This window comes from Podarcis vaucheri (assembly GCF_965113315.1).
Source record: "Podarcis vaucheri genome assembly, chromosome: 9".
Taxonomy (NCBI): domain Eukaryota; kingdom Metazoa; phylum Chordata; class Lepidosauria; order Squamata; family Lacertidae; genus Podarcis; species Podarcis vaucheri.
Window position 1 is genome coordinate 38,947,463 of NC_138767.1, and position 24,494 is coordinate 38,971,956.

At 40.7% G+C, this 24,494-nt stretch overlaps 1 long non-coding RNA gene across 1 annotated transcript in view; it reads right to left on the reverse strand.

Annotated features, from left to right (window-relative positions):
• The window catches only part of LOC309540715, a 36,404-nt gene extending 32,570 nt beyond the window's left edge, over positions 1-3,834 (reverse strand). Inside the window, exons 1-2 of the long non-coding RNA XR_014223421.1 lie at positions 3,709-3,834; positions 723-833 (exon numbers count right to left, since the gene is read on the reverse strand). This is a non-coding gene — a long non-coding RNA (uncharacterized lncRNA). The remainder of the gene's footprint in view (positions 1-722; positions 834-3,708) is intronic.
• Positions 3,835-24,494: the final 20,660 nt, after the last annotated feature.

The following is a 24,494-nucleotide window of genomic DNA, read 5'->3' on the forward strand; positions in this document are numbered from 1 at the left end:
TCCCTCTTTCAAGGATCTCTTCAGCCAACTAGCCCTCATGCAGGGCCGACCCAAGACCTTTTGCTGCCTGAGGCAAACCAGAAAATGGCGTCTCCTGCCGTGCACTGCCCTGTCTCACTCCTACAAAACAGCAACAACAGACATTTGCCTAGCTGGGAGCTGGGGTGGCCCTTTCATAGCTCTTTGCAGAAGCCTGAGAGGTTTTGGAAGATGGAGATGCAGAGTGATATCCACAAAGGTGGCTACTTCAACACTCCCCTCTAGTTTACCACAGAATCTGAACAAGGGGAACAGCATTGTACTGCACCCTCTCCTCCCCAATAATAATAAATAAAGGGCTGGTAGGTGGCTGGACTTCACAGCTCAGATAAAAAATCTTCCACTCTATTACAAACTGAACAGTGCCTATGCCCTCAGGGAAAAAGGGGAAGCAGCCATGAGAGAGGTGGCTGATGGGTTCGCGTGCCTGTTCAGTGGGCTGCAGCTTCCTCTTTGGCACATCGTGGGTGTTTTTTAATACAATTTCATGTAATTGCTTAATAGATAATTTCACTTGAATGTTTTAACTTAAAACTTCCAGTGAATCTTATAGTCTTTTTTTAAAACAAAACAAAACCTTAAAGTTAAATAAGTATCAGCAGGAACAAATCTGGCATTTCCATCAAGCAAGGAAGCCAGCCAAATTCTTTTAAAAACACAGTGGCAAGAATAGATGTTGATACCTCTTTGAAGTGGGGATAGTCATTATTCTTCTTCCCCATTGTTCATCAGCGCTGACCAGATTTCAAGCTGCTTGGGATGTTAAATGGTTTCAATATATGGGTCTGTATCACCTGTAAAGTTGAACACAAGAAAAACGCTTGACAGATATTCATAATGATTGCAATTAAAAGGAAAGCAACCCAGTTTCTGATTATTAGGAAACCAGGAAAAAGCTCGAAAAGATCTGCATATCATGATAAAAAGGTCATAGCAGGAAGGGTTGCAGTGACTGGGTTGAAATGATTAGTTTAATCTACAAGCAGTTGGTAGCAGATTTTAGAAAGAACAGAATGTCCCTTGAAAAGATTTGTGTAGCAAATGGAGTTCTGTTCTGAAGTTCAAGGTACAGCAAAATAAAATGGCCTCTGTAAGAATAGTTTCCTTTGGAGGACAGAGAAAGCATCAGAGATGCATTGTGTTTTTACAAAATAAGAAGAAGAAGAAGAAGAAGAAGAAGAAGAAGGCTGTACATGAACTCAAGTTATCATCATGTTGATCCCAACCTAAACAAGTATCTATGCATACAAGAATCCAATACTGCTCCAACAAATCTCTTATCATTGCAGCTACTGAGTCAGAAGAACCAAATATCTTCACTTCCCATCCTTTCAGCTGAAGGCAGGTGTGAGTTTAAGCCTCCTAATTGGTTGATTTTTAGTATTTGTATGCCATCCCATAACACAAAGTTTTCTGGGTGGCTTCCAATACATGGATATACATGGCTTCAGACTGAAGAAATTCCCTTGAATGGTCTGGGAGGAATCCTGGAATCCTGGGGGGGGGGGAACCCATACTTTTGCTTCCTCTCAGGACAATAATGCCTGAATACAACTAATGGCCTGAATCCGGAGGTCTCAATTTGAATTTCTTCAATCCTAGGTGCTCAAAAGTTCAACAAGAAAATGCTATCTACTTAAGCTCTTTCCCCCCTCTTTAAATAATCATGTATTCATGATTACAGAGGACAACACCAACACCGGGAATGTTTGCTATGTAACGAGACGCATTCAAAATTGCCAAGTTATCCTCAGCCTGCCAAAGTACATGGCTGTGCTAGCATGGAGATAGTCCAAGGGTAGACATCTAGGAGTAAAAGTTTAATGGCCTGCATGGCAGAGGCAGGTTGCAATGAAGGGAACTTTCCCTCCCTGAGCATTGTTCTCCAGATCCTGATCCAGATACTTACAGCTGATATTTACATAAAACCAGGCATATTAATTGCAATCACACCATTGTTTTGTTTTTACAATTGGTTAAAAGAAAAATGGACATTTCATCCATTTTCCTTATTCTATATTAGCTTTCTCCCCCTCTCCTCCAATGTCCTACTTCTCAGTCATCTGTGTCTCCTCTGTTGTTGTTGGGAGCAAGAAGAGCACAAGGTGGCCAATTTTCCAGTTCAGGAAGGATCATAATTGGTGTCTTGTGCAACTTGTTAGACAACCAGTGCTTTGACATAACAGCTGCTTCTATGGAAGACAATTCTCTGCTTGTGTAAGTGAGATGTTTGCAGTTGTTTTCCAGGAAACCAACCAGCAGTTTTCACAGCCTGTTTTAAAGTGTTCTATATTCACATTTCTTAATACTTTTTCTTTTCTACAAAGTTCTTGTAGAATCTTATTTTCATAGCAAGTTTCCAGCTTAAGCCAGTTTCCTAAGTAGCAGAACAACTGACCCAGACCCTCCACTATACAACCCCATGGGCTGGAAACTGCCATCACAAACAAACAACAACAGCAACTACAACAACTTCATTTGCATGCCACTTAAATCCCCAAATAGGCTTTTTGACTTCCAGGAAATGAAATCATGTTACTGATGCACTGTTGTTAAATTCAAAAGCCTTTCAAGTTGCTTCCATTCTGTTTGCTTGTACAATAATACTTTGCATCGTATTACGCTGTATCTTAATTTTATCTATATGGTGAGCTACCCAGAGAACTTATATTATGGGACAGCTATATAGATTCAGAAAATAAAGCAAGAATTGAAATGAACAAGAATCTCAGGCCCTTCTGCAAAAAGTGACATGTGTTAAGAAAGAATGAGAGGCAACTTAATATTAAGAAAGGTGAGCTGATACAGAAATTTCTAAACCTGTTTAGGATTTTATGTAGGGTAAAAGAAGACCTGGATAATTATATATTAGTAGTGACCTACTGTTATTTTCAGTTCACCTATATTGTGGCTATTTGAAACAACCTACATGTGATGTTAAATGTTTTGTGTTATGCTAAATGCTGAAAGCTATACTTGCCCTCGCATACCTGTTTTACTTTTTAAATTTAGCTCCAAAATTGCACCACCCAAAGGTGTCAATGGCAGCTTCCCTCTCATGCCTAACAGCCACATCCAGTTGAGAAATGTGGCTAGTGATGGACTTTTGTTGCAATACAATCAAATTGCAGCCTATTCATCCTACTGTAGAATAAAATGGCCTTTGTGGTTTAATCTTCTGGTTTAATTTCAAAACAGTGGGGCATATTAGACACACGCTTTCTTGGAATATTATACAACAAATATTGTACAGCAGAGCCGCTGTTGGAATATTTTTCAATACTGAAAGTTAATGATGGATTTCCTCCCCCTATTATTGGTACAGTATAATTAGTAACTGGAGTCAGAGAGAAGAAAAGGGATTTAATGTCAAGAATGCTGGTGCCAACTGATTTATAATAGTCCAGAGCCTGGCATGTTGCATTAGTTTCTACTTTTAATGATGCCCAGCAAAGTTTGTATAACTATTGAGTAGATTCTTATAAGCACCCGAAACAGGCTCCCCCCCCAACCCTTCCCCACCCTCAAAGAACAATTGAAATTGTTGCAACATGAGAAAAGCCATAACGGATTTAAATGATGTCTCGAGGCAATTGTACCATACAACTTTAAAAGAGGAATTGGCTAATTTGCCTATTAGTTCCAATGAAGAATGTCCTTTATGAGTACCTGTCTCTGTACGTCTTGTTCTTTCTCAAGCCCTTGCTGGCAAATTTGATTGGGTGTCTATGCCCACAGACTTTAAATTAAAGGACTTCTGGATCTGCCTCTGCAGCTGTTGCAGCGGTTCTTTTCATTGCCAATGGAAACTGCTGAATTCCTCGAAGGAGCACAGAGAGCAGCCCCAGAGTGACCACACACATTTCTTGACCAAAAATGGTCACTGCAGGAATGTTCTTTGTTCATTGATTGTTTTCACTCTGTGTGTGTGTTGCAACAGGCATTCTGATAGGAACACCATATGCAGGGTGAGTGGGATGCAACATAATAAAATGCTGAGGTCCGATATACATATAGAGGTTCCCTCCATGTCAATGGCACAGACATTCAGATCACTGTCAGCCTTGCAGATCTGCAATAGAAGTGGGGTAGTTTCCTCAGCTTTAGGACATTTCCTTCTGGCCAAGCTTCCAGGGTTTAGATGCCAGTGGTGGGTGGGGCCAGGGACAAAAGCGGGTGGAGCAATGAATGTCAAGTTTACCTTCATACAGTAGGCTAGTTTCAACACACACACACACATACACACACACGCCTCTGCATGCTCCATCCAGGGAAGTAAGATGCAACCTTGCCAGGTGACATATACTTGGAGTCAATTGTGGATTTCATGCTCTTTATTCAGCTCATAGTAGTGAGGAATGAAAGTTTCCCCAAAATATCTGCTTTATATACATTATTTACACAATGGGCAGCATGTGATTGGCTAATTCCGGGATTCTCCTGTAGGCCAATCAGGTTACGGATTCACTTCCACCTGGAGCTGGATTGGGTGGCTCCTGCGGACCAGTCATACTGCTGCATTGTTCTAGGACCAATCAGACTGCTGCATTTTAGATCCTATTCAACTCAGTACATAACACCAGGCAAAAGTACCCAAGGTTATTGTGATGCAGGGCCAATATGGGGTCTGGCTGGGAAGGAGGTGTGACCAGGGGAAGGTCCCAAGGGCCAAATTGAGAGGCTTAGAAGGTCACCATTGGCCCCTAATCCTGAGGTTCCCCACACTTGGTCTATGAATCAATGCATGTTGAAGCACACCACATGTCTGGAATGTGGAGGGCAACACCATGATCACATTCAGTTGATCATATTGGCTTGAAAAGCCAAGATATGAGCAGGTCTTTTGACCATACATGCAACTTTTCTTCTCTTCTCCATTCACACGAGCAAACCAAACCAAGAAATATCCCATTCAGTCCAGTTTCCTGTTTTGTCCAAACCAGGAAACTATTATTAATGACTCCAGAACAAGCCAGAATATGAAGCCATGGTTTTGTACACATTTCATGGCTGGGAACTGCATCGCAAAATTCAGAGATGTGCAAATTTAAAAGGATGGCTGTGTTTCGGTTTGTGTATTGTTTCAGAAAGTGCAAATTAAGTAGGTTTGCTTTTTAATATGAGCTGAATCAGATTTCTGCCCCATTCCTATGAGGCAGTGTAAGACTAATCTGCCACTTAATTTTTATTTATTTTTTTAAACACTCCACACAAACCCTTTGACAAGACTTAGTCTGTGATATTTATTGTTCTTTTTCTGCAGCAGCATCCTTCCCTGACTGTTTGGAATAATATGAAATGTTGAGTGATTCCTGCCCTAACACTTACAGGCACCAACAACTTAATTATTTAACAATTCCTGGTTTGCTAATATTTCCAGCATGCGGACAGACATGGCTGCAAGTTCCAACCTGGGGAGTCGTATTACTGAGAACAGATTATTAAATAATGAAATACAAGCTCTGAAGAGCCTCCGAGATGTTTACCTTTAGGAATAAGACCAGCATTAAGAGATTTCTAATGAAATATTGAATGAATTAAGGGACTTCCTGTTTCTGTACACCGAGGTTACATTTAAATCCCCTTGCTGCATTGCAGCCTTAGGCAACACAACTTTCCTTGACGTTCTGTTGCCTTGAAAATATAAAGTAAGTTGGGCTCGCTTTTTTCTTTTTTACATGAAAGAAAAGCAGGTCTCTTCTTTCCCCTCCTAACTCTTTCTCTGGGCTCCCTTGTTGAGTTCGGCTGTGATGATTGAACTGAGAGCCCTGGGAAGGTATTTGCTTGACTTCTCTTGCTTTGTGTTCAGGCACTTGTTTCCCTCGATTGACGCTGAAGTGAACTTTTGTTTGTGTAGCCCACACCGGATGCAGCCCAAAGCAGAATCGGGTCAGGGAGAGCTTCGGGAATGCCAAAGGTCCTGACCACAAGGAAGCACAAAGAAAGCCTTGAAGCCTGGGAAGGATGATTGAGCAATCCAGACAACATTGAAAAAAATCAGAGGCGGGTGGGAGAATATGCCATGGGACAGTATGGATGTGTACACACACACACACACACACACACACACACACGTGCTTGGAATATGGGAAGAATTGTGAAATTTATTATCTCCCCCAACACAATTGAAAACTTTCAAAAATATGAAAGCTTGCAGAGGTAAGGTCAACATGATAAAATGAGTGTTAAGTGGAAAATGACTATTCTGCTCATGTGTCTAAAAGAATTTATCTGTAGTATTGCAGACTGGGTAATTTTTAATAACTGCAGAAAATACCCCGCTGTATAGTAGATGTTAACACGATTATTTGAATTGGTTTTGAGTGGAGCACTATGATTTCACAAACTTCTGGCACATTCATAAGGAACTGTGTTCTGTAGTGGTTAGAGCATTCAGTTCAAAATCGTATAGCATCTAACACAGCACACTGCAATTGCTACAATAGTAAAAAAAAAATCATCAGTATCTTTAGTAATTTTTAAATGGTCCATAAGGGGAAAGGTTTGGGAGCCACTGAGTTGGGAGTACTAGACAAGGACCTGGAAGATCTGGGTTCCAATCCCCTTTCAGCCACAAGGCTGTATGGATTACCTTGGGCCAATCACTATCTCACATGGGTTATTATGAGGATCAAATTATGAGGATGATGGAAGACACTGCCTTGAGTTCCTTGGAGAAACGGCAAAATATAAGTGGAAAATGAGTAAAACCAATAGCAGTTTATGCTTATAGCAACCCATTCATGCTATCCACCATACTATTTTCCAAGATGAGAAATAATGGGCAAATTCATTAGTCAGAACAGAATGGCTTCATACATCCAAGATGTGCCCTCTTCTATCACTACTTTATAGCCACATCATTATAACATAAATCATTCTTATGGTTAATAACAGCCCTGCTAGATCAGACCAAAGGCTTATCCAATTCCGTGTCACATTTCCCACAGTGGTTAATCAGATGCCTCTGGGAAGCCTGCAAGCAGGACATCAGGGCAATAACCCTCTTTTACTGTTGTTGCCTGGTTAGTGGTTGGTATTCAGAGGCATGTTGACTCTTATGCTGTAGGTATTATGCAGTCATCACAATTAGTTATCATTCTTTCCCCCTGGTTTGGGTTTCTTTTAGGGGAGTCACTAAATGTGATAACCCGCTTAATCATATTATTTATCTATAACTCAGATACAGATTTTATTATACAATATATATGTGGGCAATTTGTATTTTGTCCTCATAATATATGTTTATTATTATGTTGCATTTTATTAATAAAAAAAAAATGCATGCCCTATTGTTCTTTCACATTTCCTAAGATGCCCTTTTCAGATAATTTTTGTGTGCGGATCAAAATCTCCATAGGCCCAATATGCAAGGCAACTTTTAAAGCAGTAAGGCATACATTGATTTATTAGGGATACTTTTAGTTTACCTACCAAGGGATCACAGGGTAGTGTAAATAATAATAATAATAATAATAATAATAATAATAATAATAATAATATATACAGTATTATAAAACCCCATTAAAACTATGAGAGGAATTCAAGCTTGTACTAAGGCAAAACATTCCATCTCTGGCACTTGGGGCCCAGTGATTGGGAGTGTCTTTTACCAGCTTTGGTTGGTTGTGCAATTTTTATCGTGAAACTGTTATGAGGTATTTTATGGGAAGCAATTCATAAATGGAATTGAATGGATAGAAAGATAGATACGTTCTGTAAAAGGAACACTCTCTCTCCTCTGGTCACCATTTAACTATTCTCCTCTTGAAAGTGGTACCCAGAAAAGAAGAGCCTTCTTGGAAGATCTCAGAGCACAGGCAGACTGTGACATTGAGAGAAGCTCTCCTTCAGACATTTGGGTCACAAGCCATTTCAGGCTTTAAAAGTTCAACACATTTTCAACAGTGTCCCCTTTAGAGTTCAAGAAATCCATTTTTTAATACAGTTCCATGCTTCTTAACATCACTTTCCCCCTACAAGTATAAAAATAATGTCACATTTCCTCCCTAATGATTGGTGGCTTAGGATTTATTAATATTTTATTCATTAAATAGGCGGCTGCTTTGTGAATTAGGTTTGAGTAATAGCTTCCATTTCATCCACACAAATGTTTTTTGATGTGAGCTTCCCTGCCCCTTTTCAAGTTCTTAAGGGTGACTAATGAATCATGCTTGGAAAACAGGAGTTGGAGCAGAATGATAATTTTCTGTAGCCAGCCTCCCTCTAATTTCATTCTGTGCAGTCCATTCATCCCCATCCCTACATACAAACCTGGGTTACAGCTCTTGGTTAATCTGGGGATAGCTAAACCATGAGCCCAGGTCCAGGCAGCCCCTCAAGCTAAGTCATGGGTCAACTCAGTGGAAGCATCCTCTTCCCAGGCCCCTGTGGGGCAGTGTGAGGAAGCATCTCTCTTTGGGGCACTGGCGGCAGCTTAGAGACCAGGGCGGCACAACTCTGCAGGCAAGGGGTGACATAACTGGGTTCATGAGCCCCACAAGGGTGCCGCAGAAAGAATGTAGTTGGTCAAGGGAGCCGTGGACTCAAAAAGGTTGAAAATTAGGTGATTCACAGTGTTACCACAAACCCCCGAAGCCCTATCCTGATAGTCCTTTTCCTTCTCTTCTTCCAAACTTACCTGGTGTCAGGGCCAGGGTAGCAACTGTGGCAGCAAGCTCTCTCATTATAGGCCTCTGTCTCTTTGTTGCTCTCTCCCTCTCTCTACAGTGCTTAGAATGCCACAACAGCAATGCTCCAAGGACAAGGAACCATGGGAAATGTAGTTTTTCAGGCTCATAAGACTCGGGCTGGATCTAGACACACCAAAGAAGTGTTTCAGTTAAACACTTTGCAAACTTTGTATGATAAATCGGGTTGGCAAAAATGGAACTCCACAGCGCCATCTGGTGTCACAGTGTTACAATGCATAAACAATGCATATAAAGTGCTTTTTCTTTGCCGATGTAGCTGAGTCCCTGGTGAATGGTATGTAAGGTTAGACCAGAACATCTATGTCCATGGACAGCTCTCCACCATACATGGCTAATTTCTGGAATGCATGATCTTCTCAAACATGAGGAAGCTGAATGCATTTTATAAGTGTTAAAAATGGAGCATAATTATGTGACTGCAACATAATGAACGCTCACTGATCAAGATCATTATCATTACACAATATGAAGAGCTGGTAACGTTATTCTGGGATCATCCAGCACAAATGTCTGGCCAAGATAAGATAAAGGCAGGACAGGAATGGCAATGAGAATCACTACCTGATTTTCACCAATCACTACCTGAGAGTACATTTAAGGCCCTGGAGTGTATGACACATGGCACAATCTGTTATAATTGCATTGAACCTGGCATGAAACATAGAAGGAAGAACTGGTGCAATTTGCTAGAAATACATTGATTCGTGCCCCTTTGTATATCACTGAAACTATATAAATATTAAGGACAAAGTGCCCTTCAATTGTTTTTCTTATTAATTAAGCAGGGTAAATAGGATCAACCCCCCCCCAAGTCTTTGCATGAATTTGGATGAATGCTGTAGTATAGAATTTAGAAGTATAGCTCTTGCTAAAATGACAGGAATAAGACCTCTTCCTTCTCTTTTTTCTACAGATATAGAGATGTGTTGATTTATCAGAATAATTGTTCCCAGGCTTTCATAGTCAACAGTGGTCTAAGCTGGCTCTTCTGTTCACTCATTACTGAAGTCAGAGCTCATGAGTGAATTTATTGGGGCCTGGAAGATAACTCATTTACCCATAGTTAATAATTTTTAAAAATATTCTGTGGGGAAAAAGAGCTTATGATTAAATGATTTGTAACCAAAGTTATTGAATAGGCATGCCAGTCAACACAAACAATTTATCTTCTATCATAGAACGTTAGGTCTGCTCAGGAGTCATCCCACTGAAATCCATAGTATGATGAAACCAGAGTCAAAATTCACTGGATATCTGTCAACACTTACTCATCATAGGCACGTAATGCAATTTTAATATTTTGTTGGAAGCCACCCAGAGTGGCTGGGGAAACCCAGCCAGATGGGAGGAGTATAAATAAATTATTATTATTATTATTATTATTATTATTATTATTATTATTATTAACACAAAGGAATACAATGCACACATCACTTTTTATTCTTGATTGTGGTCTTACTTTTCACACTAGGTTAAAACTCAAGTAACAATAAGAGCTCCAGTTTCACTTCCATGATTTGATTTCCCAACCATCCTGTGGTTTGCCACAGTACAGATGGAGTAGTTATCTTCCACCTAGCCTGTCTAGTTCACAAATCACTGCAAAATAATCTTTTCACACACTATCGCTGACTCTGAGTCTTAACTATAAATGCAAAAGTTTTGGCAGAAAACCTAGCCTGGCCCTAAAGTCCTTGTTGAGTTATGTTGTCAAAACAACCTCTAGTTTAGAGGAGATTTGTTCTTCCAATAAAACTATTTACTATTGGACAAAGTCCAGAAAATACCAAAAAAGGCCATCTATTTCCACAGAATAAAATAATGAAATGTTTCAATGAATTTATTGAAGTACTCCAGTGATAAAGACCTTTGCAAACAGAGTCAAGGGCACCAGCTATAGGAGTTGTATGTAGCCATAGAATGTGCTGCCATGTTTTATTTACTTTACGCCAGCGTATCTTTGGCTGGAACAGGGTTGGCGACTTAACACCATCTGAGTCTGCCTGAGCCTGGAATAAGCTGGCTGAGCCAGAGATCTGTTGCATTCTGAACTGCTCATCACAGCAGATCTTGCCATAGGATTTCCCCCCTTATCATGTAAATGGCCTTGCATGACTTGGCAGAAAAGTGGTTTACGAATGCAATAATCAGCCAAAGCAGACCATAACCCAGACTCTTAATAACCAAGCTGTCCTCCATCTACAAAACCAACAGGGACATTGGCAACGTTATTTTGACAGCAATGGCCAATTCAGTTAGCAACTAACAGTTTCCCATATATTTAAGCATTAGACATCATTCGGAGAAGAACTGGGGTAGAATTAGACCGTATAAATGGACTTGATCAAAAGTCTTTTTAAAAGCAAACAAATATCCCAATGCAAACTAAACTGAAATAAAGAACAACCACATAGGAAGCAGCTGTGTCAGCCACCTCAACAAGGCCCCTTTTTGGTGTGTTTTTGTCTATTATTTTCTTTGTGAGAAGCTGCCCTGGGAAACCAACTTACAGAATGATGAACATCGGAACCCATACATCAGGTTCAGCCAAGTTGGAAGGGGAAAGAGGTAGATCAGAGACAGACTAATTCTTTCTCTATTTTGAATGGGAAGAGGGATGGCAAAGGGGAAAGGGATACTTTTTGGATTGAAAGAGGTGTCAAGTTCACGCCATTCAACTGATACTGAAGAGTCTGCCAAATGTAGGCAAGGACAAAAAAACCACAGCATCTACAGACATATCTCTCACTAGCCCAAATTCTGGTCCCCAGCTATTACAGAATTGCCAGCCCAGTTGTGGAGGAGACCAACTTGGGGAGAAAATGTTAGGCAAGATGCTGGCATAGAGGAGACACTGCTGTCCCTCCTCACCACCTCCTGCAACGTAAAGTTGAGAGAATCTGTCAATTTCAGTTTCTCTCATTTTCACAATCTTAAGTTCAATTTCTCTGTCAGTTTGTGAATTCTTTTTGAAGTCCTCATGGAAGCTCTCCAGCATTCTTAAATACATTTCTCCTAAAATACAGATTTTTAATGCAATGCTGGCTAATATACAATTTTTTTGCAAGTCAATTTCCTCTAATATAAAGATATTTTTTGTATGTCACTGCCACTAAAATATGCATTTTACGCATACTTCCCCGTGTATATTCATTTTTGTACACAATACTGAGCTGGAGAACTGCATTGCAAAATTCAGAGAAATTTCAAAAGATGGCTTTGTTTTGTTTTGTGTCTTGTTTTGGGAAATGTGAACTAGGTAGATCCAACTTTAAATGCAGACTGAATCTAATCCCCCCCCTGCAAGTTTTCTTCTCTCCCCATTTCTTGGGAAGTGGAGGGGGTGCTTTGTTGCTTGTGAAGCTTCTTAAGGGGTGCAGTAACGCTGAAAAGTGTGTGTGTATGTGTGTGTTGGGTTTTCCATCATGTGGAAAGGCACTTAATTGAGGAACAATATGAGACAAACCTTAGATGGATGCAGTAAATTGGCATATATAAGGAAGCACATATGGTTTTAATACACCAATGCAATGTAAGATTAAACTAGTGATAAAGAATCTAACATTCAGCAATTTTGTATCTGCCACAGACCTGCTTATAGAGAAATTTCTTCTGTTTCAGACATAACTATAAACAGATGCCTGGTGATGGATGGAGGGGGGAAAAGACTAGCCTTTAACCCTTCACTACTACATTTTTTTACAGGAGCTGAAGAAAGAGGCGGATGGGGGGGGGAAGTGCAACGGAAGATAAAAGCAAGCAAAAAAGTTGTATAGGTTTTTGAGGGTTTTGTGATTCAGGAAGAGAGTATAAGCACAAAGATACACATCGAAACTCTCTAACTGGAAATCCTATATGATTCAATGAGAGCATTGTTAGGTAAATTAGATTTCTACTGTATGTTATTCTGTGATCTTAGATGTAGGGTCTAAGAACATAAGGTCTGAAGCATAGAAGGTCTTTAAGGGGTGGCAACTAGAGTGCTACCAATGATGGAATCAACTAAATAATCCAAGAAACAACCCAGACCGAACAAGTGTCATTTGTGTTAGGCCAGAAGAATAAATCCACAACGGCAAAAAAATAAAAATAAAATCCTGATGGGGAAAGGATAAGGACAGGAGTTGGGCTAGATCAGGTGTGGGGAACCTCTAGGTAAAGGTAAAGGGACCGCTGACCATTTGGTCCAGTCATGGCCAACTCTGGGGTTGCGGTTCTCATCTCGCTCTATAGGCCAAGGGAGCCAGTGTACAGCTTCCGGGTCATGTGGCCAGCATGACTCAGCCGTTTCTGGAGAACCAGAGCAGCGCACAGAAACGCCATTTACCTTCCTGTTGGAGCGGTACCTATTTATCTACTTGCACTTTGATGTGCTTTCAAACTGCTAGGTTGACAGGAGCAGGGACTGAGCAATGGGAGCTCACCCGTCGCGGGGATTTGAACCGCCAACCTTCTGATCAGCAAGTCCTAGGCTCTGTGGTTTAACCCACAGCGCCACCCACGTCCCCCGTGGGGAACCTCTAGGGGTTGCTAAACTACAACTACCATCAGCCCAGCAAAGGTGGCCAATGACACATTCCTGCCAGGCCAAAACACTTGAGGGGATCTTGGAGCAAGACAGGTGAAGTGTGTGGCTTGAGAAGGCAGGGTATGACCTAGGGAAGGCCTGATGCAGCCCTTCAAGCCTCCCCATTTGAGCCATGGCATTGTCCCCACACTGCATCCCCTCCACAACCACCCATCTCTCCCTAGGCCACACCCTTTACCGGCCATGTTTGCACTCACCTTGAGTCCAGGTTGTGATGTGTCCTTGAGCTCTGATAATGCTCACCTAGATGGAAGACAGAGGGGTGTGTGTGTGTGTGTGAGAGAGAGAGAGAGAGAGAGAGAGAGAGAGAGAGAGAACTAGCCTATTGCACCAGGAGTGGAGGATCTCAATCCTGGGGGCCAAATGTGCCCACCCCAAACCTCTCTGCAGGCCATACCTCTCCCCAGTCACACACCTTGCTAGCCCTGCCTCACACCACCCTTGATTGATTGTCCCTGGCTGTCCTTGAACTCTGACAATGCTGCTTACTTCCCTGGATGGAGAAAACACAGGTGGAGGTGTATGGCTACTAACCTGTTGTACAAAGGTAAACTTTACAGCCCACTTTTGCCTCTGGGAACACCCAAAGTGAGTCCTGAAAAAGATTCCTCGCCCCTTTAAAATAGCAGCCATCAATAACCAACCCAACTTTAAATATCCCCCACAACTGTCTATGAGTCAAGAATATCTATTTGTCTTGTGGTCAAGTTCTCAGAATCACCATTTGGCTTTTGTCTGCGCTTTTCCTTCTCAGTTACTACCACAGAACAATATTCCATTGTTTTACTGACCAGGAATTAAGAGACTTGGACCTACTACCAACATTTCATTTCAACTACATTTGTTGGGAAAGTTCTTTAATGAAAGCAATGCGAGGGGGGAGCAGGGAGAAAAAGTAAACAAGAATACGGCCTCTCACCAGATGATAGGCATAGAGTAAATTAAAACCAACCTTAACCCAAAAGGATCCAGTTACATCAGCAGTAACATTGAAAAACCAAAAGTCAGTATACATTTTCCTAGGGGTGTGTGTGGGTGTGGGTGTTTTCTAGGGGAAAGGTTATATCTGAAATGAACTTCAGATGAGGTTGCCTAAACTATAAATTATTTGCAGCAAAATAAATTTCTCAAAGCGGACTGTGATTTTTGTTGTAAGTAAATCAGATAGAAAAAGATTACTCTTTTGCTCCACCATGCAGCTCAAAATATGCTTATGTGCCATGCAGTAGGTCTGTGGCATCTTAAAGCAGAACAACATACTACTTGTAGTTTCTTGATTCTTTTTGTTCCTTATACAAATTGCTGAACCTGCAATTTGAAGTGACAGATTAGGGGAAGAGGGACTTCTTGTCCACTTTCTTCTCACGCCACTTTTCTACTGCAAATCTAGCTCACTGAGGAAGAGATATTAAGTAGCAACTTATTCTGATGACAACTTGTACAGTAAAGTGCTTCATTTCTGTACTGTCTACACTGCTCAACTTACTTTGCTCTGAGTTTGCAGTGCTAAGAAAACAGTGATGGAAAACTTTGGTACAGTCCTACCTTGGTTCTTGAATGCCCCAGAACTCATACGTTTCGGCTCCCAAACAATCAAAAACCAGAGTGCGTGTTCCGGTTTTCAAACAATTTTCGGAAGCTGAACATCTGGTGCAGATTCTGATTGGCTGCAAGACGCTCCTGCAGCCAATTGGAAGCCATGTCTTGGTTTTCAAACAGTTCTGGAAGTCAAACAGACTCCTGGAATGCATTCTGTTTGAGAACCAAGGTACGGCTGTACTAGAAAAGAATACTGTTGTTTGATAGTGTATGTGCAAACATGAGGCTACCCCAAGCGTGGGAAAGTTTCAGATTGTAAAATACAAGGTGGGACAAGCACAGGCAAGATATCTTAATCATATGGAGCAAACCAAAATATACAAAGCGAATTTTTACTTAGGGAGATGTACATGTTCGCTTTAAGGAGAAATGGTTATTGAGATGCTAGAATTATCACTTGCAGTGTGCTTCCACCATTATGCAATAGGCAAAGTGATAAGAGATTGCCTATTCTTACTCATCACATGATAACTGATAGCTGCAACTATCATATGGACATTTTGGGAAGTCACTTTGGCCTCTTCACTACATCACTTTGTTTACATGAATTTTTACATAAATATTTACCAGTATCTAGTCATACTTATGCACCGGTCACAAAGTCAGAAAGCAATTTCCCCAAAGCCATATTTTGCTTCCCTGGATCCCAGTTGTGTTCCTTAGTAGCAAAGACATGTTGGGGCAGGAGATGGCATATGGTCTTCAGTACCAAATCAGAGAACCTTTGACAATCAACCAGAGTGTTTAAAAATTAGCTATTTCAATTATCCTACTTTCAGCTTTTATTTTACTTTCAGGCAGTTGCCAGAAATACAAAGATCAAGGTTCTCTCTCTCTCTCTCTCTCTCTCTCTCTCTCTCTCTCTCTCTCACACACACACACACACACACACACACACACCCATACCCACAGAAACTTCTCTTCTTCTTTTAGATCAACATCTTAGATGAACATACATATTTTACTATGCGCTTTCCCCATGCACCCACCAAATATCCCCGAGTTCCAACAGCAGACCTCATCTCAGTACCCAAATTCTGGATTTTGACAACTTTCTTTCAGCCTGGTAGGGATGGATGAATCTGTTCAATATTGGTTTCTCTTGGTTTCTCATTTTCCGAGTTTTCAATTCAGCATGCCACATTTCCACAGCAATTTGTGAAATTTTCAAAAAGCAATTCCAGCATGTGCATGCTTTCCACACTTTCCCCTAGTATAGCCACTCTTGCACTCCTTGTTTTGGATAGAAAACTGCATCACAAAGTTTGGAGAAGTGTGAATTTCAAATGACATGTGTGTATCGGTTCAAGAAGAATGAATTAGGCAGTTTCTTATTTAAATGCATATAAATGTAATTCTTCCCCTGTTCCTAGCTTCAGAGACTTACTGACTTTTAGCAATGCTAGAATTTCACATTCTGAGGTTGTGTTGTGTGAAATGCCAGCAAATCAGAGCAGCTAATGTTTTCACTCTCAACTACAACAGCAGCTTTTAAGGCTGAAATACAGGGTCTCAAGCCAATCTATACTGAGTTCAGCACATTTTCATCTGTCACATTGGAAGGCTCAGTCTCTAACAATGAAGCAAAATATTACCCTGAGCTCATGAAAACAAACACCACCGAAGGTATAACTCAATGAGTTGTGAGTAGGCTCATGGGAGAATAACAGCCAATGCAAAATAATTAATGTTATTATTTCCAGGTTTATCTTGTTTTACAGGATTATTTTATTACTTCCATATTTCAGTAAGTGTATAAAAATTATTTGACCTTGTCTTATACCAAATTTGGCTTCAGGGGATGATTTATTTATTTATTTTTAATCCAGGAAATGAAGGTCCTCTGTAATGATGAGAGAGTGCAAGAAGCCATTGACGGTCAGTGATAGCTTTGGGTTAAATCCACATCTCACTGTGTCCAGATGTGATTTCAATTATGAATATTTATCTAAGCTCAGATAGAATGACCATGTGATAATGGATAGATAAATATGTTCCTAAATCAGTTCTGAGAAGAGTTCTGGGACGTTTACTAAAAAAGCAATTGTTCTGTGGCTTTACAACCCCAGATTCTTTTCTAAAGGGATTATTCCCCTGAACTCTGGTTTCTTAAGAAAACTTAAATAATTATTTACCATCTAAATCTGTGATAATGTATTAGTGCATTGTGCAAGCTTTCTTGGTTCCATATCTAGCATGTGAACTACAGGAGCATAATCTTACCTGTGCCTTCTAGAATTGGTGCTTACGGTCACTTCCCCACAAGTGCACCGGCAGCCAACACTTTGGGCAAAGGTCTTTTGTCAAAAAGTCATTGCAGTGCACTGTGGAGAAGATCCTGTGGTTCCCAGGGGTGCTGGTAGAACAATGGTGGGTGTGGGAAGACAAGCACTAGCTTACGTGTGGATTCATGTTGTTGAAATATCTGAAAGCGGGATTTTGCAACCACAGTTTGTTTGTGTTTTCTTAAATCCTCTCTTGAGATGTACTGGTTAAGGAATGGTTATTGTGCAGAGGTCACAGAGCTCTCTCTGTATTGCCTTTTAAATCACACTGAATCAGGCTGCCCCCAGCTGCCCCCATAGCAGAGCTGGTCTGGGGATTCACAATGTTTCTGACTTGGGTAATAACCTCACTGGTTTAAGGGGGAAAAACAGTTTGGGGTCACAAAAGGGGTACAAGTGCATTACTGTGGCAAACAGGGCAGTGGCTGAGAATCTGGGTGCCTCCATCTCTTTGTTTTAAGAGGCCCATTTTTCAGAATCCCATGACCCTTGACAGTGAGAGAGGCAAGCAAAATATATCAAATATAATTAGGACAACAATTGATTAGTAAACATATTGCACATTTCCTCTGTAGACATTATGCAAATACATACACACAAACTTTATAGGGCCTATTGCAAGATTCTGTGAAATACAAAATTTCAGCATCAGCAAAAAATAAAAATAAAATCATTTGATATATACTTCCTGCACAGATGTATTTGTGGCTATAAAATTTGTTATTGTATGCAATCTTACTTTGGGACTGGGTTCCATTGAACCAACTGGAACTTACTAGGTAGAGACATATTGGAGGGATTCCTAAAGATCCTTAGCCATAGCTGAAATGTTTTGTCTTGATAACGAATCTTGGAAGATGGGCATTACAAAATATTGCAGCAAAGACCATGTCTGTCTTTTGACATAAGTAATGAAAACCACAAAGTAGGAGTTTACACGCAACCCTGCTTATTGCAAAACTACAAAAGCCTGGGACTTTTGTTTCTGTGTTGAATTACGGTGCTTAACTAGCTCCAAATGTGTAGGAGTCATGACTCAGTTCTCACTAATGTTTCACACACACACACAAACCAAAGGAAAACAGTATGAATCCTGAAAGCTAAAAAGTGAAGGAGAGGCTATTGTAAAGCAGATGTATTTGACATTATACCTTGAGGTCCTATTCTTTATCAGTGATAAAAGAAGCATGAAGGTTTTACAGATCTCATCAAAGACTGTACTTTTGATTACTATGCATGGAAGTATGGCGAAGCACAATGTACTGTTTATGTTGTTGGCATCTGTCTGTCTCAAGAGACAATGGAGTGTTAGAACACACTTTTTAAACATAGAAATCTCTGCAAGATGAATCCGTTCTTGGGAAGTTAGACTGGAACAAAGACTTAGGTCGTAACTAAAGTTCATGTAGCATTAAAGAGCTGAAAGGGAGTCTGAGTCATCTATATAAAAATCCAATTGAAAGGAAGGATCATCTTACCATAGGCAGTCTCACAGATTAAGTTTCTCTATCTAGACCACAAGTGTGGCATATGTGGCAATCCAATGTGCGACAGACAGATATTGGTAGAGTAAGGAATTTGAGTTGACATGAGCATGAGGGTTATGAATGAAAATAAATTCATTCAGGAAAGCAAACCATCTAAGTCCAGTTCTACCTAAGGGGTGGTGGTGGTATTTAGTCAAGTTATCTGTCAAGACCTCATAATGAGTAAAATCTGCCTTCCCCAGCAATACAAGGAATATTATACTGCATGCAACTGCATGCTTTCTAAAAGTCCCTTATGTTGTAGAAAGGAAGGGAGCAGAAATGGGAAAGTGTATGTGTGTACTTTTGCATGCATACACAAGCAGTAGAGTCACACTAGTCTTCCTGTAATCCAGATTCTACCAGAAGTACAAATCCTTCTGGAAGATTGTCACAAACCATGACCTTATACCTGCATTACAGGAGCATGATAACAATATTATAACTGGAAATACCAATGCAGCTGATTAGGATTAAGGTGCAAGGGTGAACTGGCCCTTCTTCACATTCATTTTAAGGGCTGCTTATATAAAAAGGCTTACTAAAAGGATCAGAATTTAAAAAATTCCTTCCAGTAGCACCTTAAAGACCAACTAAGTTAGTTCTTGGTATGAGCTTTCGTGTGCATGCACACTTCTTCAGATACACTGAAACAGAAGTTGCCAGATCCTTCTATATAGTGAGAAGGTGGGGAGGGGTGTTACTCAGAAGGATCAGAATAGTTATAAACATTTGACATTTTATTAGATAAGCATCCTAATCCAGACTTTTTGTGCTCACCCCATTAACGTTCATTGAAAGTTTCCATTTCATCAGGACTTTGCTTTCTATTACTTGAATTTTTTTACTTTGCATTTTTATGTAGTCTTTTAACCAATATCTAACTTTTCAACTAAAAATGATATTAAGGAAATGCATTTTGCCATTATGTGGTATGTTGAGAGGTAGTTTTCACATTTCTGTTAATTTCAATTAGAATGAATATGGCCAATTAATTCTCATGATCCCTGCTTAAATCAAATAAACATTGCACCTTATAAAATTAGTAACACATGACCTACCGATCAACATTGAGGTTGTATTTAGATAAAGCCCCAAATCCTGCAGTCTTATTGTCCCTGAGAGTGCCTTGCTTAGTGAACAAAATCTTAGCATTGCAATATTGGGGGAAGGATCATTAACATCCAGAGATAAATCTCTCAAAGCTAAAGTCTGAAAGGAAATTAGGCAGGAAGCTCCTAAGGAAAGATCAAGAAATGAGGGTTGTATGTTCCCAGGACCTAGGGTGACTCTGAAATCTGACAGCTAAATTGTAAATAGCTGTGTTAAATGTGAACAGGGTGGCTATAGAAGAACAGCAGACAGATAGTGCAGTTTCTCTGGCAAGAAAAAGAAAAGCACTGTTTCAGTGCCATTATAAAGAAGAGCTAAACTGGCTATCTTCAAGTTAAAAAGAAGATTGTTTATGAAGACAGACAAGAAGAAATTATGGTCTGAGATCCATATCAACAGTACTCCCCATTTTTCACTGATTGATGAGTTAATGTTACAGACTCCCATCATTTCTCTTCTCTATGGACTTTTAGATGTGTATTCCATCTTTCCAATCCCCTCAGAAATATGGTATGCAAGCACAAAGGGTAGATCAAAAGGGATTTATGGAAGCTTTGCCATGCCTGGAAACCTCATTAGTGCCCTGTGTGAGAATCGTTTATAAATGGTCATAAACCTTTGAAGACACCTTCCATTCTTCATCAAGATGGGAAGATCAGAGCACTGCCTGTCCATGTCACTTTTGCATGTGCCCATTCTTAAGACTCTTCCATCCTGTTCTGCATTAATCTGCAAAAATAAATATATAACAGTTAATCTACACACAAAAATAGCATTTAAATACATATTGAGTGTATTTTATCCAAAAAGAGACATTTTAAAACACATTTTGATATGTTTTTTCAGCCAAGAAGTGCATTGCGAAGTTCAAAAGTAGTAAGAAATTAAAGGAATAACTACATTACAATCTGCACATTGGTTTGGAAAATATAGCTTAGTACATATTGGAATACACAAATTCCAAATTCCTCAGGCATCCCTAATAATGTTGAACTTATGTACTTATGTGTGGAATTATGATGATGATGATGATGAAATGTGTTTTATTACCTTCACCGAGTGCTCTCAGGTGTAATTGACATAAAATATTAACAGTATTTCCTGCTCTTCTTCCCATAAGAGCCTAGGGCAGGCTAGTGTGGTGTAGTGGTTAAGAGCAGTAGTCTTGTAATCTGGGGAACCGGGTTCGCGTCTCCGCTCCTCCACATGCAGCTGCTGGGTGACCTTGGGCCAGTCACACTTCTTTGAAGTCTCTTAGCCCCACTCACCTCACAGAGTGTTTGTTGTGGGGGAGGAAGGGAAAGGAGAATGTTAGCCGCTTTGAGACTCCTGAAGGGGAGTGAAAGGCGGGGTATCAAATCCAAACTCCTCCTTCTCCTCCTTCCTCAACCCTGGCCCTCCAGATGTTTTGAGATTACAATTCCCACCACCCCTGACCACTGGTCCTGCTAGCTAGGGATCATGGGAGTTGTAAGCCAAAAACATCTGGAGGGCCGAGGTTGAGGAAGCCTGGCCTAGGGCATCTAACAGTAGCCAAATATAAAATCTACATAAGACAGTTATTAAAACCAATATAATAGTAAAAATGTAGTTGAGCAGAAAGCAGGAGGAGGATCTATTTTGCATGCAGAAAGTTTTGAGAGAGAACTTCATGTGAAGGCAGCCCTGTTTAGTGAAGTTTTTAATGATTGATGTTTTAATGTATTTTAAATCTTTTATTGGAAGCCGCCCAGAGTGGCTGGGGAAACCCAGCCAGATGGGCGGGGTAGAAATAATAAATTACTAGTAGTAGTAGTAGTAGTAGTTATCATCATAGTAGTACTGCTTTGTTTTTTTATTTGAAATTTGCATTGTATTTCTTATGTTGATTCCTTTTCGTTGGGATTTGCAAAATGTTGAAATATCAAGCAGTATATAAGTTAACCAAACAATTATATATATATATATATATATATATATGCAGGTTTTGGTGTCTTCGGGTGTCTTCCCGTGTAAGAGTCGGGGTGTCTGTGCGACGTTTCGACGAGGTCTCACTCGTCATCTTCAGGCTGGTGCTTTCGGCTTCTTGTTACTGGAACAGAGCAGAGTCTGGTGTTTGAGTTCCTATAAATACTGTTGAGGGGTGTGGTGTATAGCCTCCAACGTTCTGGGCAGAGAGGAAGTTCCTAGATTAGTGTGCCTTTTCTTCTTTTGTTCCTTAATTACTTGAGGGATATCTTGGGTGATTTCATGAGTGATATTCTGAATACCACTGGGTGGGTCATTAAGTGTAGATTAGTTGCTAAAGCTTTCGTGTCTTGACCTCTTGAGCTTGTGAAGAGTTTTTCTGAGAAGATGGCTGTGCTGCATTTAGTTGTGCTCTGGCTTGGCTTCGTGTATAGGGGCGAGCTGTGGTTTTGTGCCTTGTGCCAGCCAGATCTGTGTAGGGATTGCAGGGGGGTGCAGCATCCGGAGGTGCCACTATAGTTTGGCTACTGGATGGAGTCTGTAATATGTCTGTGGAGAGGGTCTGGGTTTGGGTCTGGTGTGGTTGATTGGTGACGGCGTTCTGTGTGCCTCTGGTTCTGGTGTCGGTTTTTGTGGGGAGGGCTAATTTCCAGATGTCTGGCAGGCGGGACGTGTCGTCACGCTTGTTCATGTTGTGAGGGTGTTTCTCTATCTCGATGGCTTCCATGATTATTCTCTTGTGGTGATGTTCCATGTTAAAGAGCAATTTGGAATCTGCAAAATTAATTTCGTGTCCTGTTTCTTTCATGTGTTGGAAAAGAGAGGAAGTTTTTTCTTCTTTTTTGACGGCATTCTTGTGTTCTGCGATACGTGCATTTATTCGTCTGTTTGTTTGTCCAATGTACGTGGCTGGGCAGACTTTGCAGGGTATTTCATAGACCCCTTGGTTTTCCAGCTGGATTTTGTCTTTTGGGTTTCTGAGGATATTGGCTATTTTTTGGTTGGTGCAGAAGGCTGTTTTGATATTGTGTTTATGGAGGATTTTGCTGATTTTGTCTGTAGTGCCCTTGATATAAGGAAGGAGGGCCATGCCATTGTTTTCTTCTGTGTCTTGGTTTTTGGGGGGTGTTTCTTTTTGGATTAGCTTCGTAACCCTGTTTTTCTGGTATCCATTGGCGATTAACACATTTGAGAGATTCTGTAACTCAGTTGTCAAGTGGTCTTTGTCAGCCAGGCGTTTGGTTCTGGAGATGAGAGTCTTGGCTACGGAGTTTATTTGTGCAGGGTGGTGGTGTGATTGTGCATGTAAGTAGCGGTTGGTGTGTGTTTTTTTCCGGTAGATAGTGTGTCCTAGGGAGCCATCAGGTTTTTTGTAGATTAGGACGTCAAGAAAGGGGAGTTGGTTGTTGTCTTCTATTTCCATAGTGAATTGTATTTTGGGGTGTAGGCTGTTGAGATGTGTGAGGAAGCTATCTAGTTTTTCTTTCCCGTGTGGCCAAATTACAAAGGTGTCGTCAACATATCTGAGCCAAAGTTTGGGTTTGTGTTCTGACTTGTCTAAAGCATTGGTTTCAAAGTGTTCCATGTACAAATTTGCGATGACCGGTGAGAGGGGTGATCCCATAGGTGCTCCTTCTATCTGTTTGTATCTTTGTCCATTGTGGATGAAGTACGTGTTGGTTAGGCAGTGGTTGGTCAGGTCCAGGATGTATTTGGGGGGGTTGTATTTGTTTTGAATGGCTGTCAAGGCTTCATTAATGGGCACTTGAGTGAAGAGAGATACAACATCGAAGCTCACAAGTAGGTCATCGGGATGTAGGTATTGTTTCTTTATTGTTTCTATGAACTGGAAGGAGTTAGTAACGTGTGAAGCGATGGATTCTGCATAGGGCTGAAGTTGCTTAGCGAGAAATTTAGCGAGATTTTGTAGAGGTGAGCCTATGGAGCTGACTATTGGTCTGAGTGGTGTTCCTTCTTTGTGTATCTTGGGGAGACCGTAGAGTTTGGGGCATCTGGATGATTTTTCTCTGGGGATGATTCTTAGCTGGATTTCTTCACTGATAGGAGAGGCTTTTATTTTGGATTTGGTGGTTTTTTCCAGATAGGTGGTGGGATCTGTTTTTATAGGTTGGTAGGTAGGGTCTTGGAGTAGATTTGATAGTTTTGCTTGGTAGTCCGATGTGTTCATCACAACAGTGGCGTTGCCTTTGTCTGCTGGGAGAATGATTATGTTGTTGTCTTTCCTCAGGTTGGTGAGTGCTTTCTGTTCTTCTTTGTGTAAATTGCTTCTGGGTGGTTTGCTGGAGCAGAGGATGTTGGTGACTTCAAGTCTGATTTTATTGGCTTCATCTGGGTCGATTTTGGTCAGGCTAGCTTCGACTCCGCATATGATGTTTTCCGTGGGGATGCGTCTCGGGGCGACTGCAAAGTTGAAACCTTTGGAGAGTACTTTGGTTTCAGTTGGGGTGAGGATCCTGTCTGATATGTTATGTACTGTTTGTTTCATGGGTTGTTGTGGAGGGTGGCTGGGCTTCTGGCGTTTCTCTAGTTTGTAGAGTTTGTTGGTGTGTCTGTCTGTCTTATGTGAGGTCTCAGTTTCAGCTCTCCAGACGGCTAGTTGTTTGCATTTGTCCCAGAGTGCAGGGTGGATTTTGTTACATAGTTTGAGGTGAAGAGTGAGCAG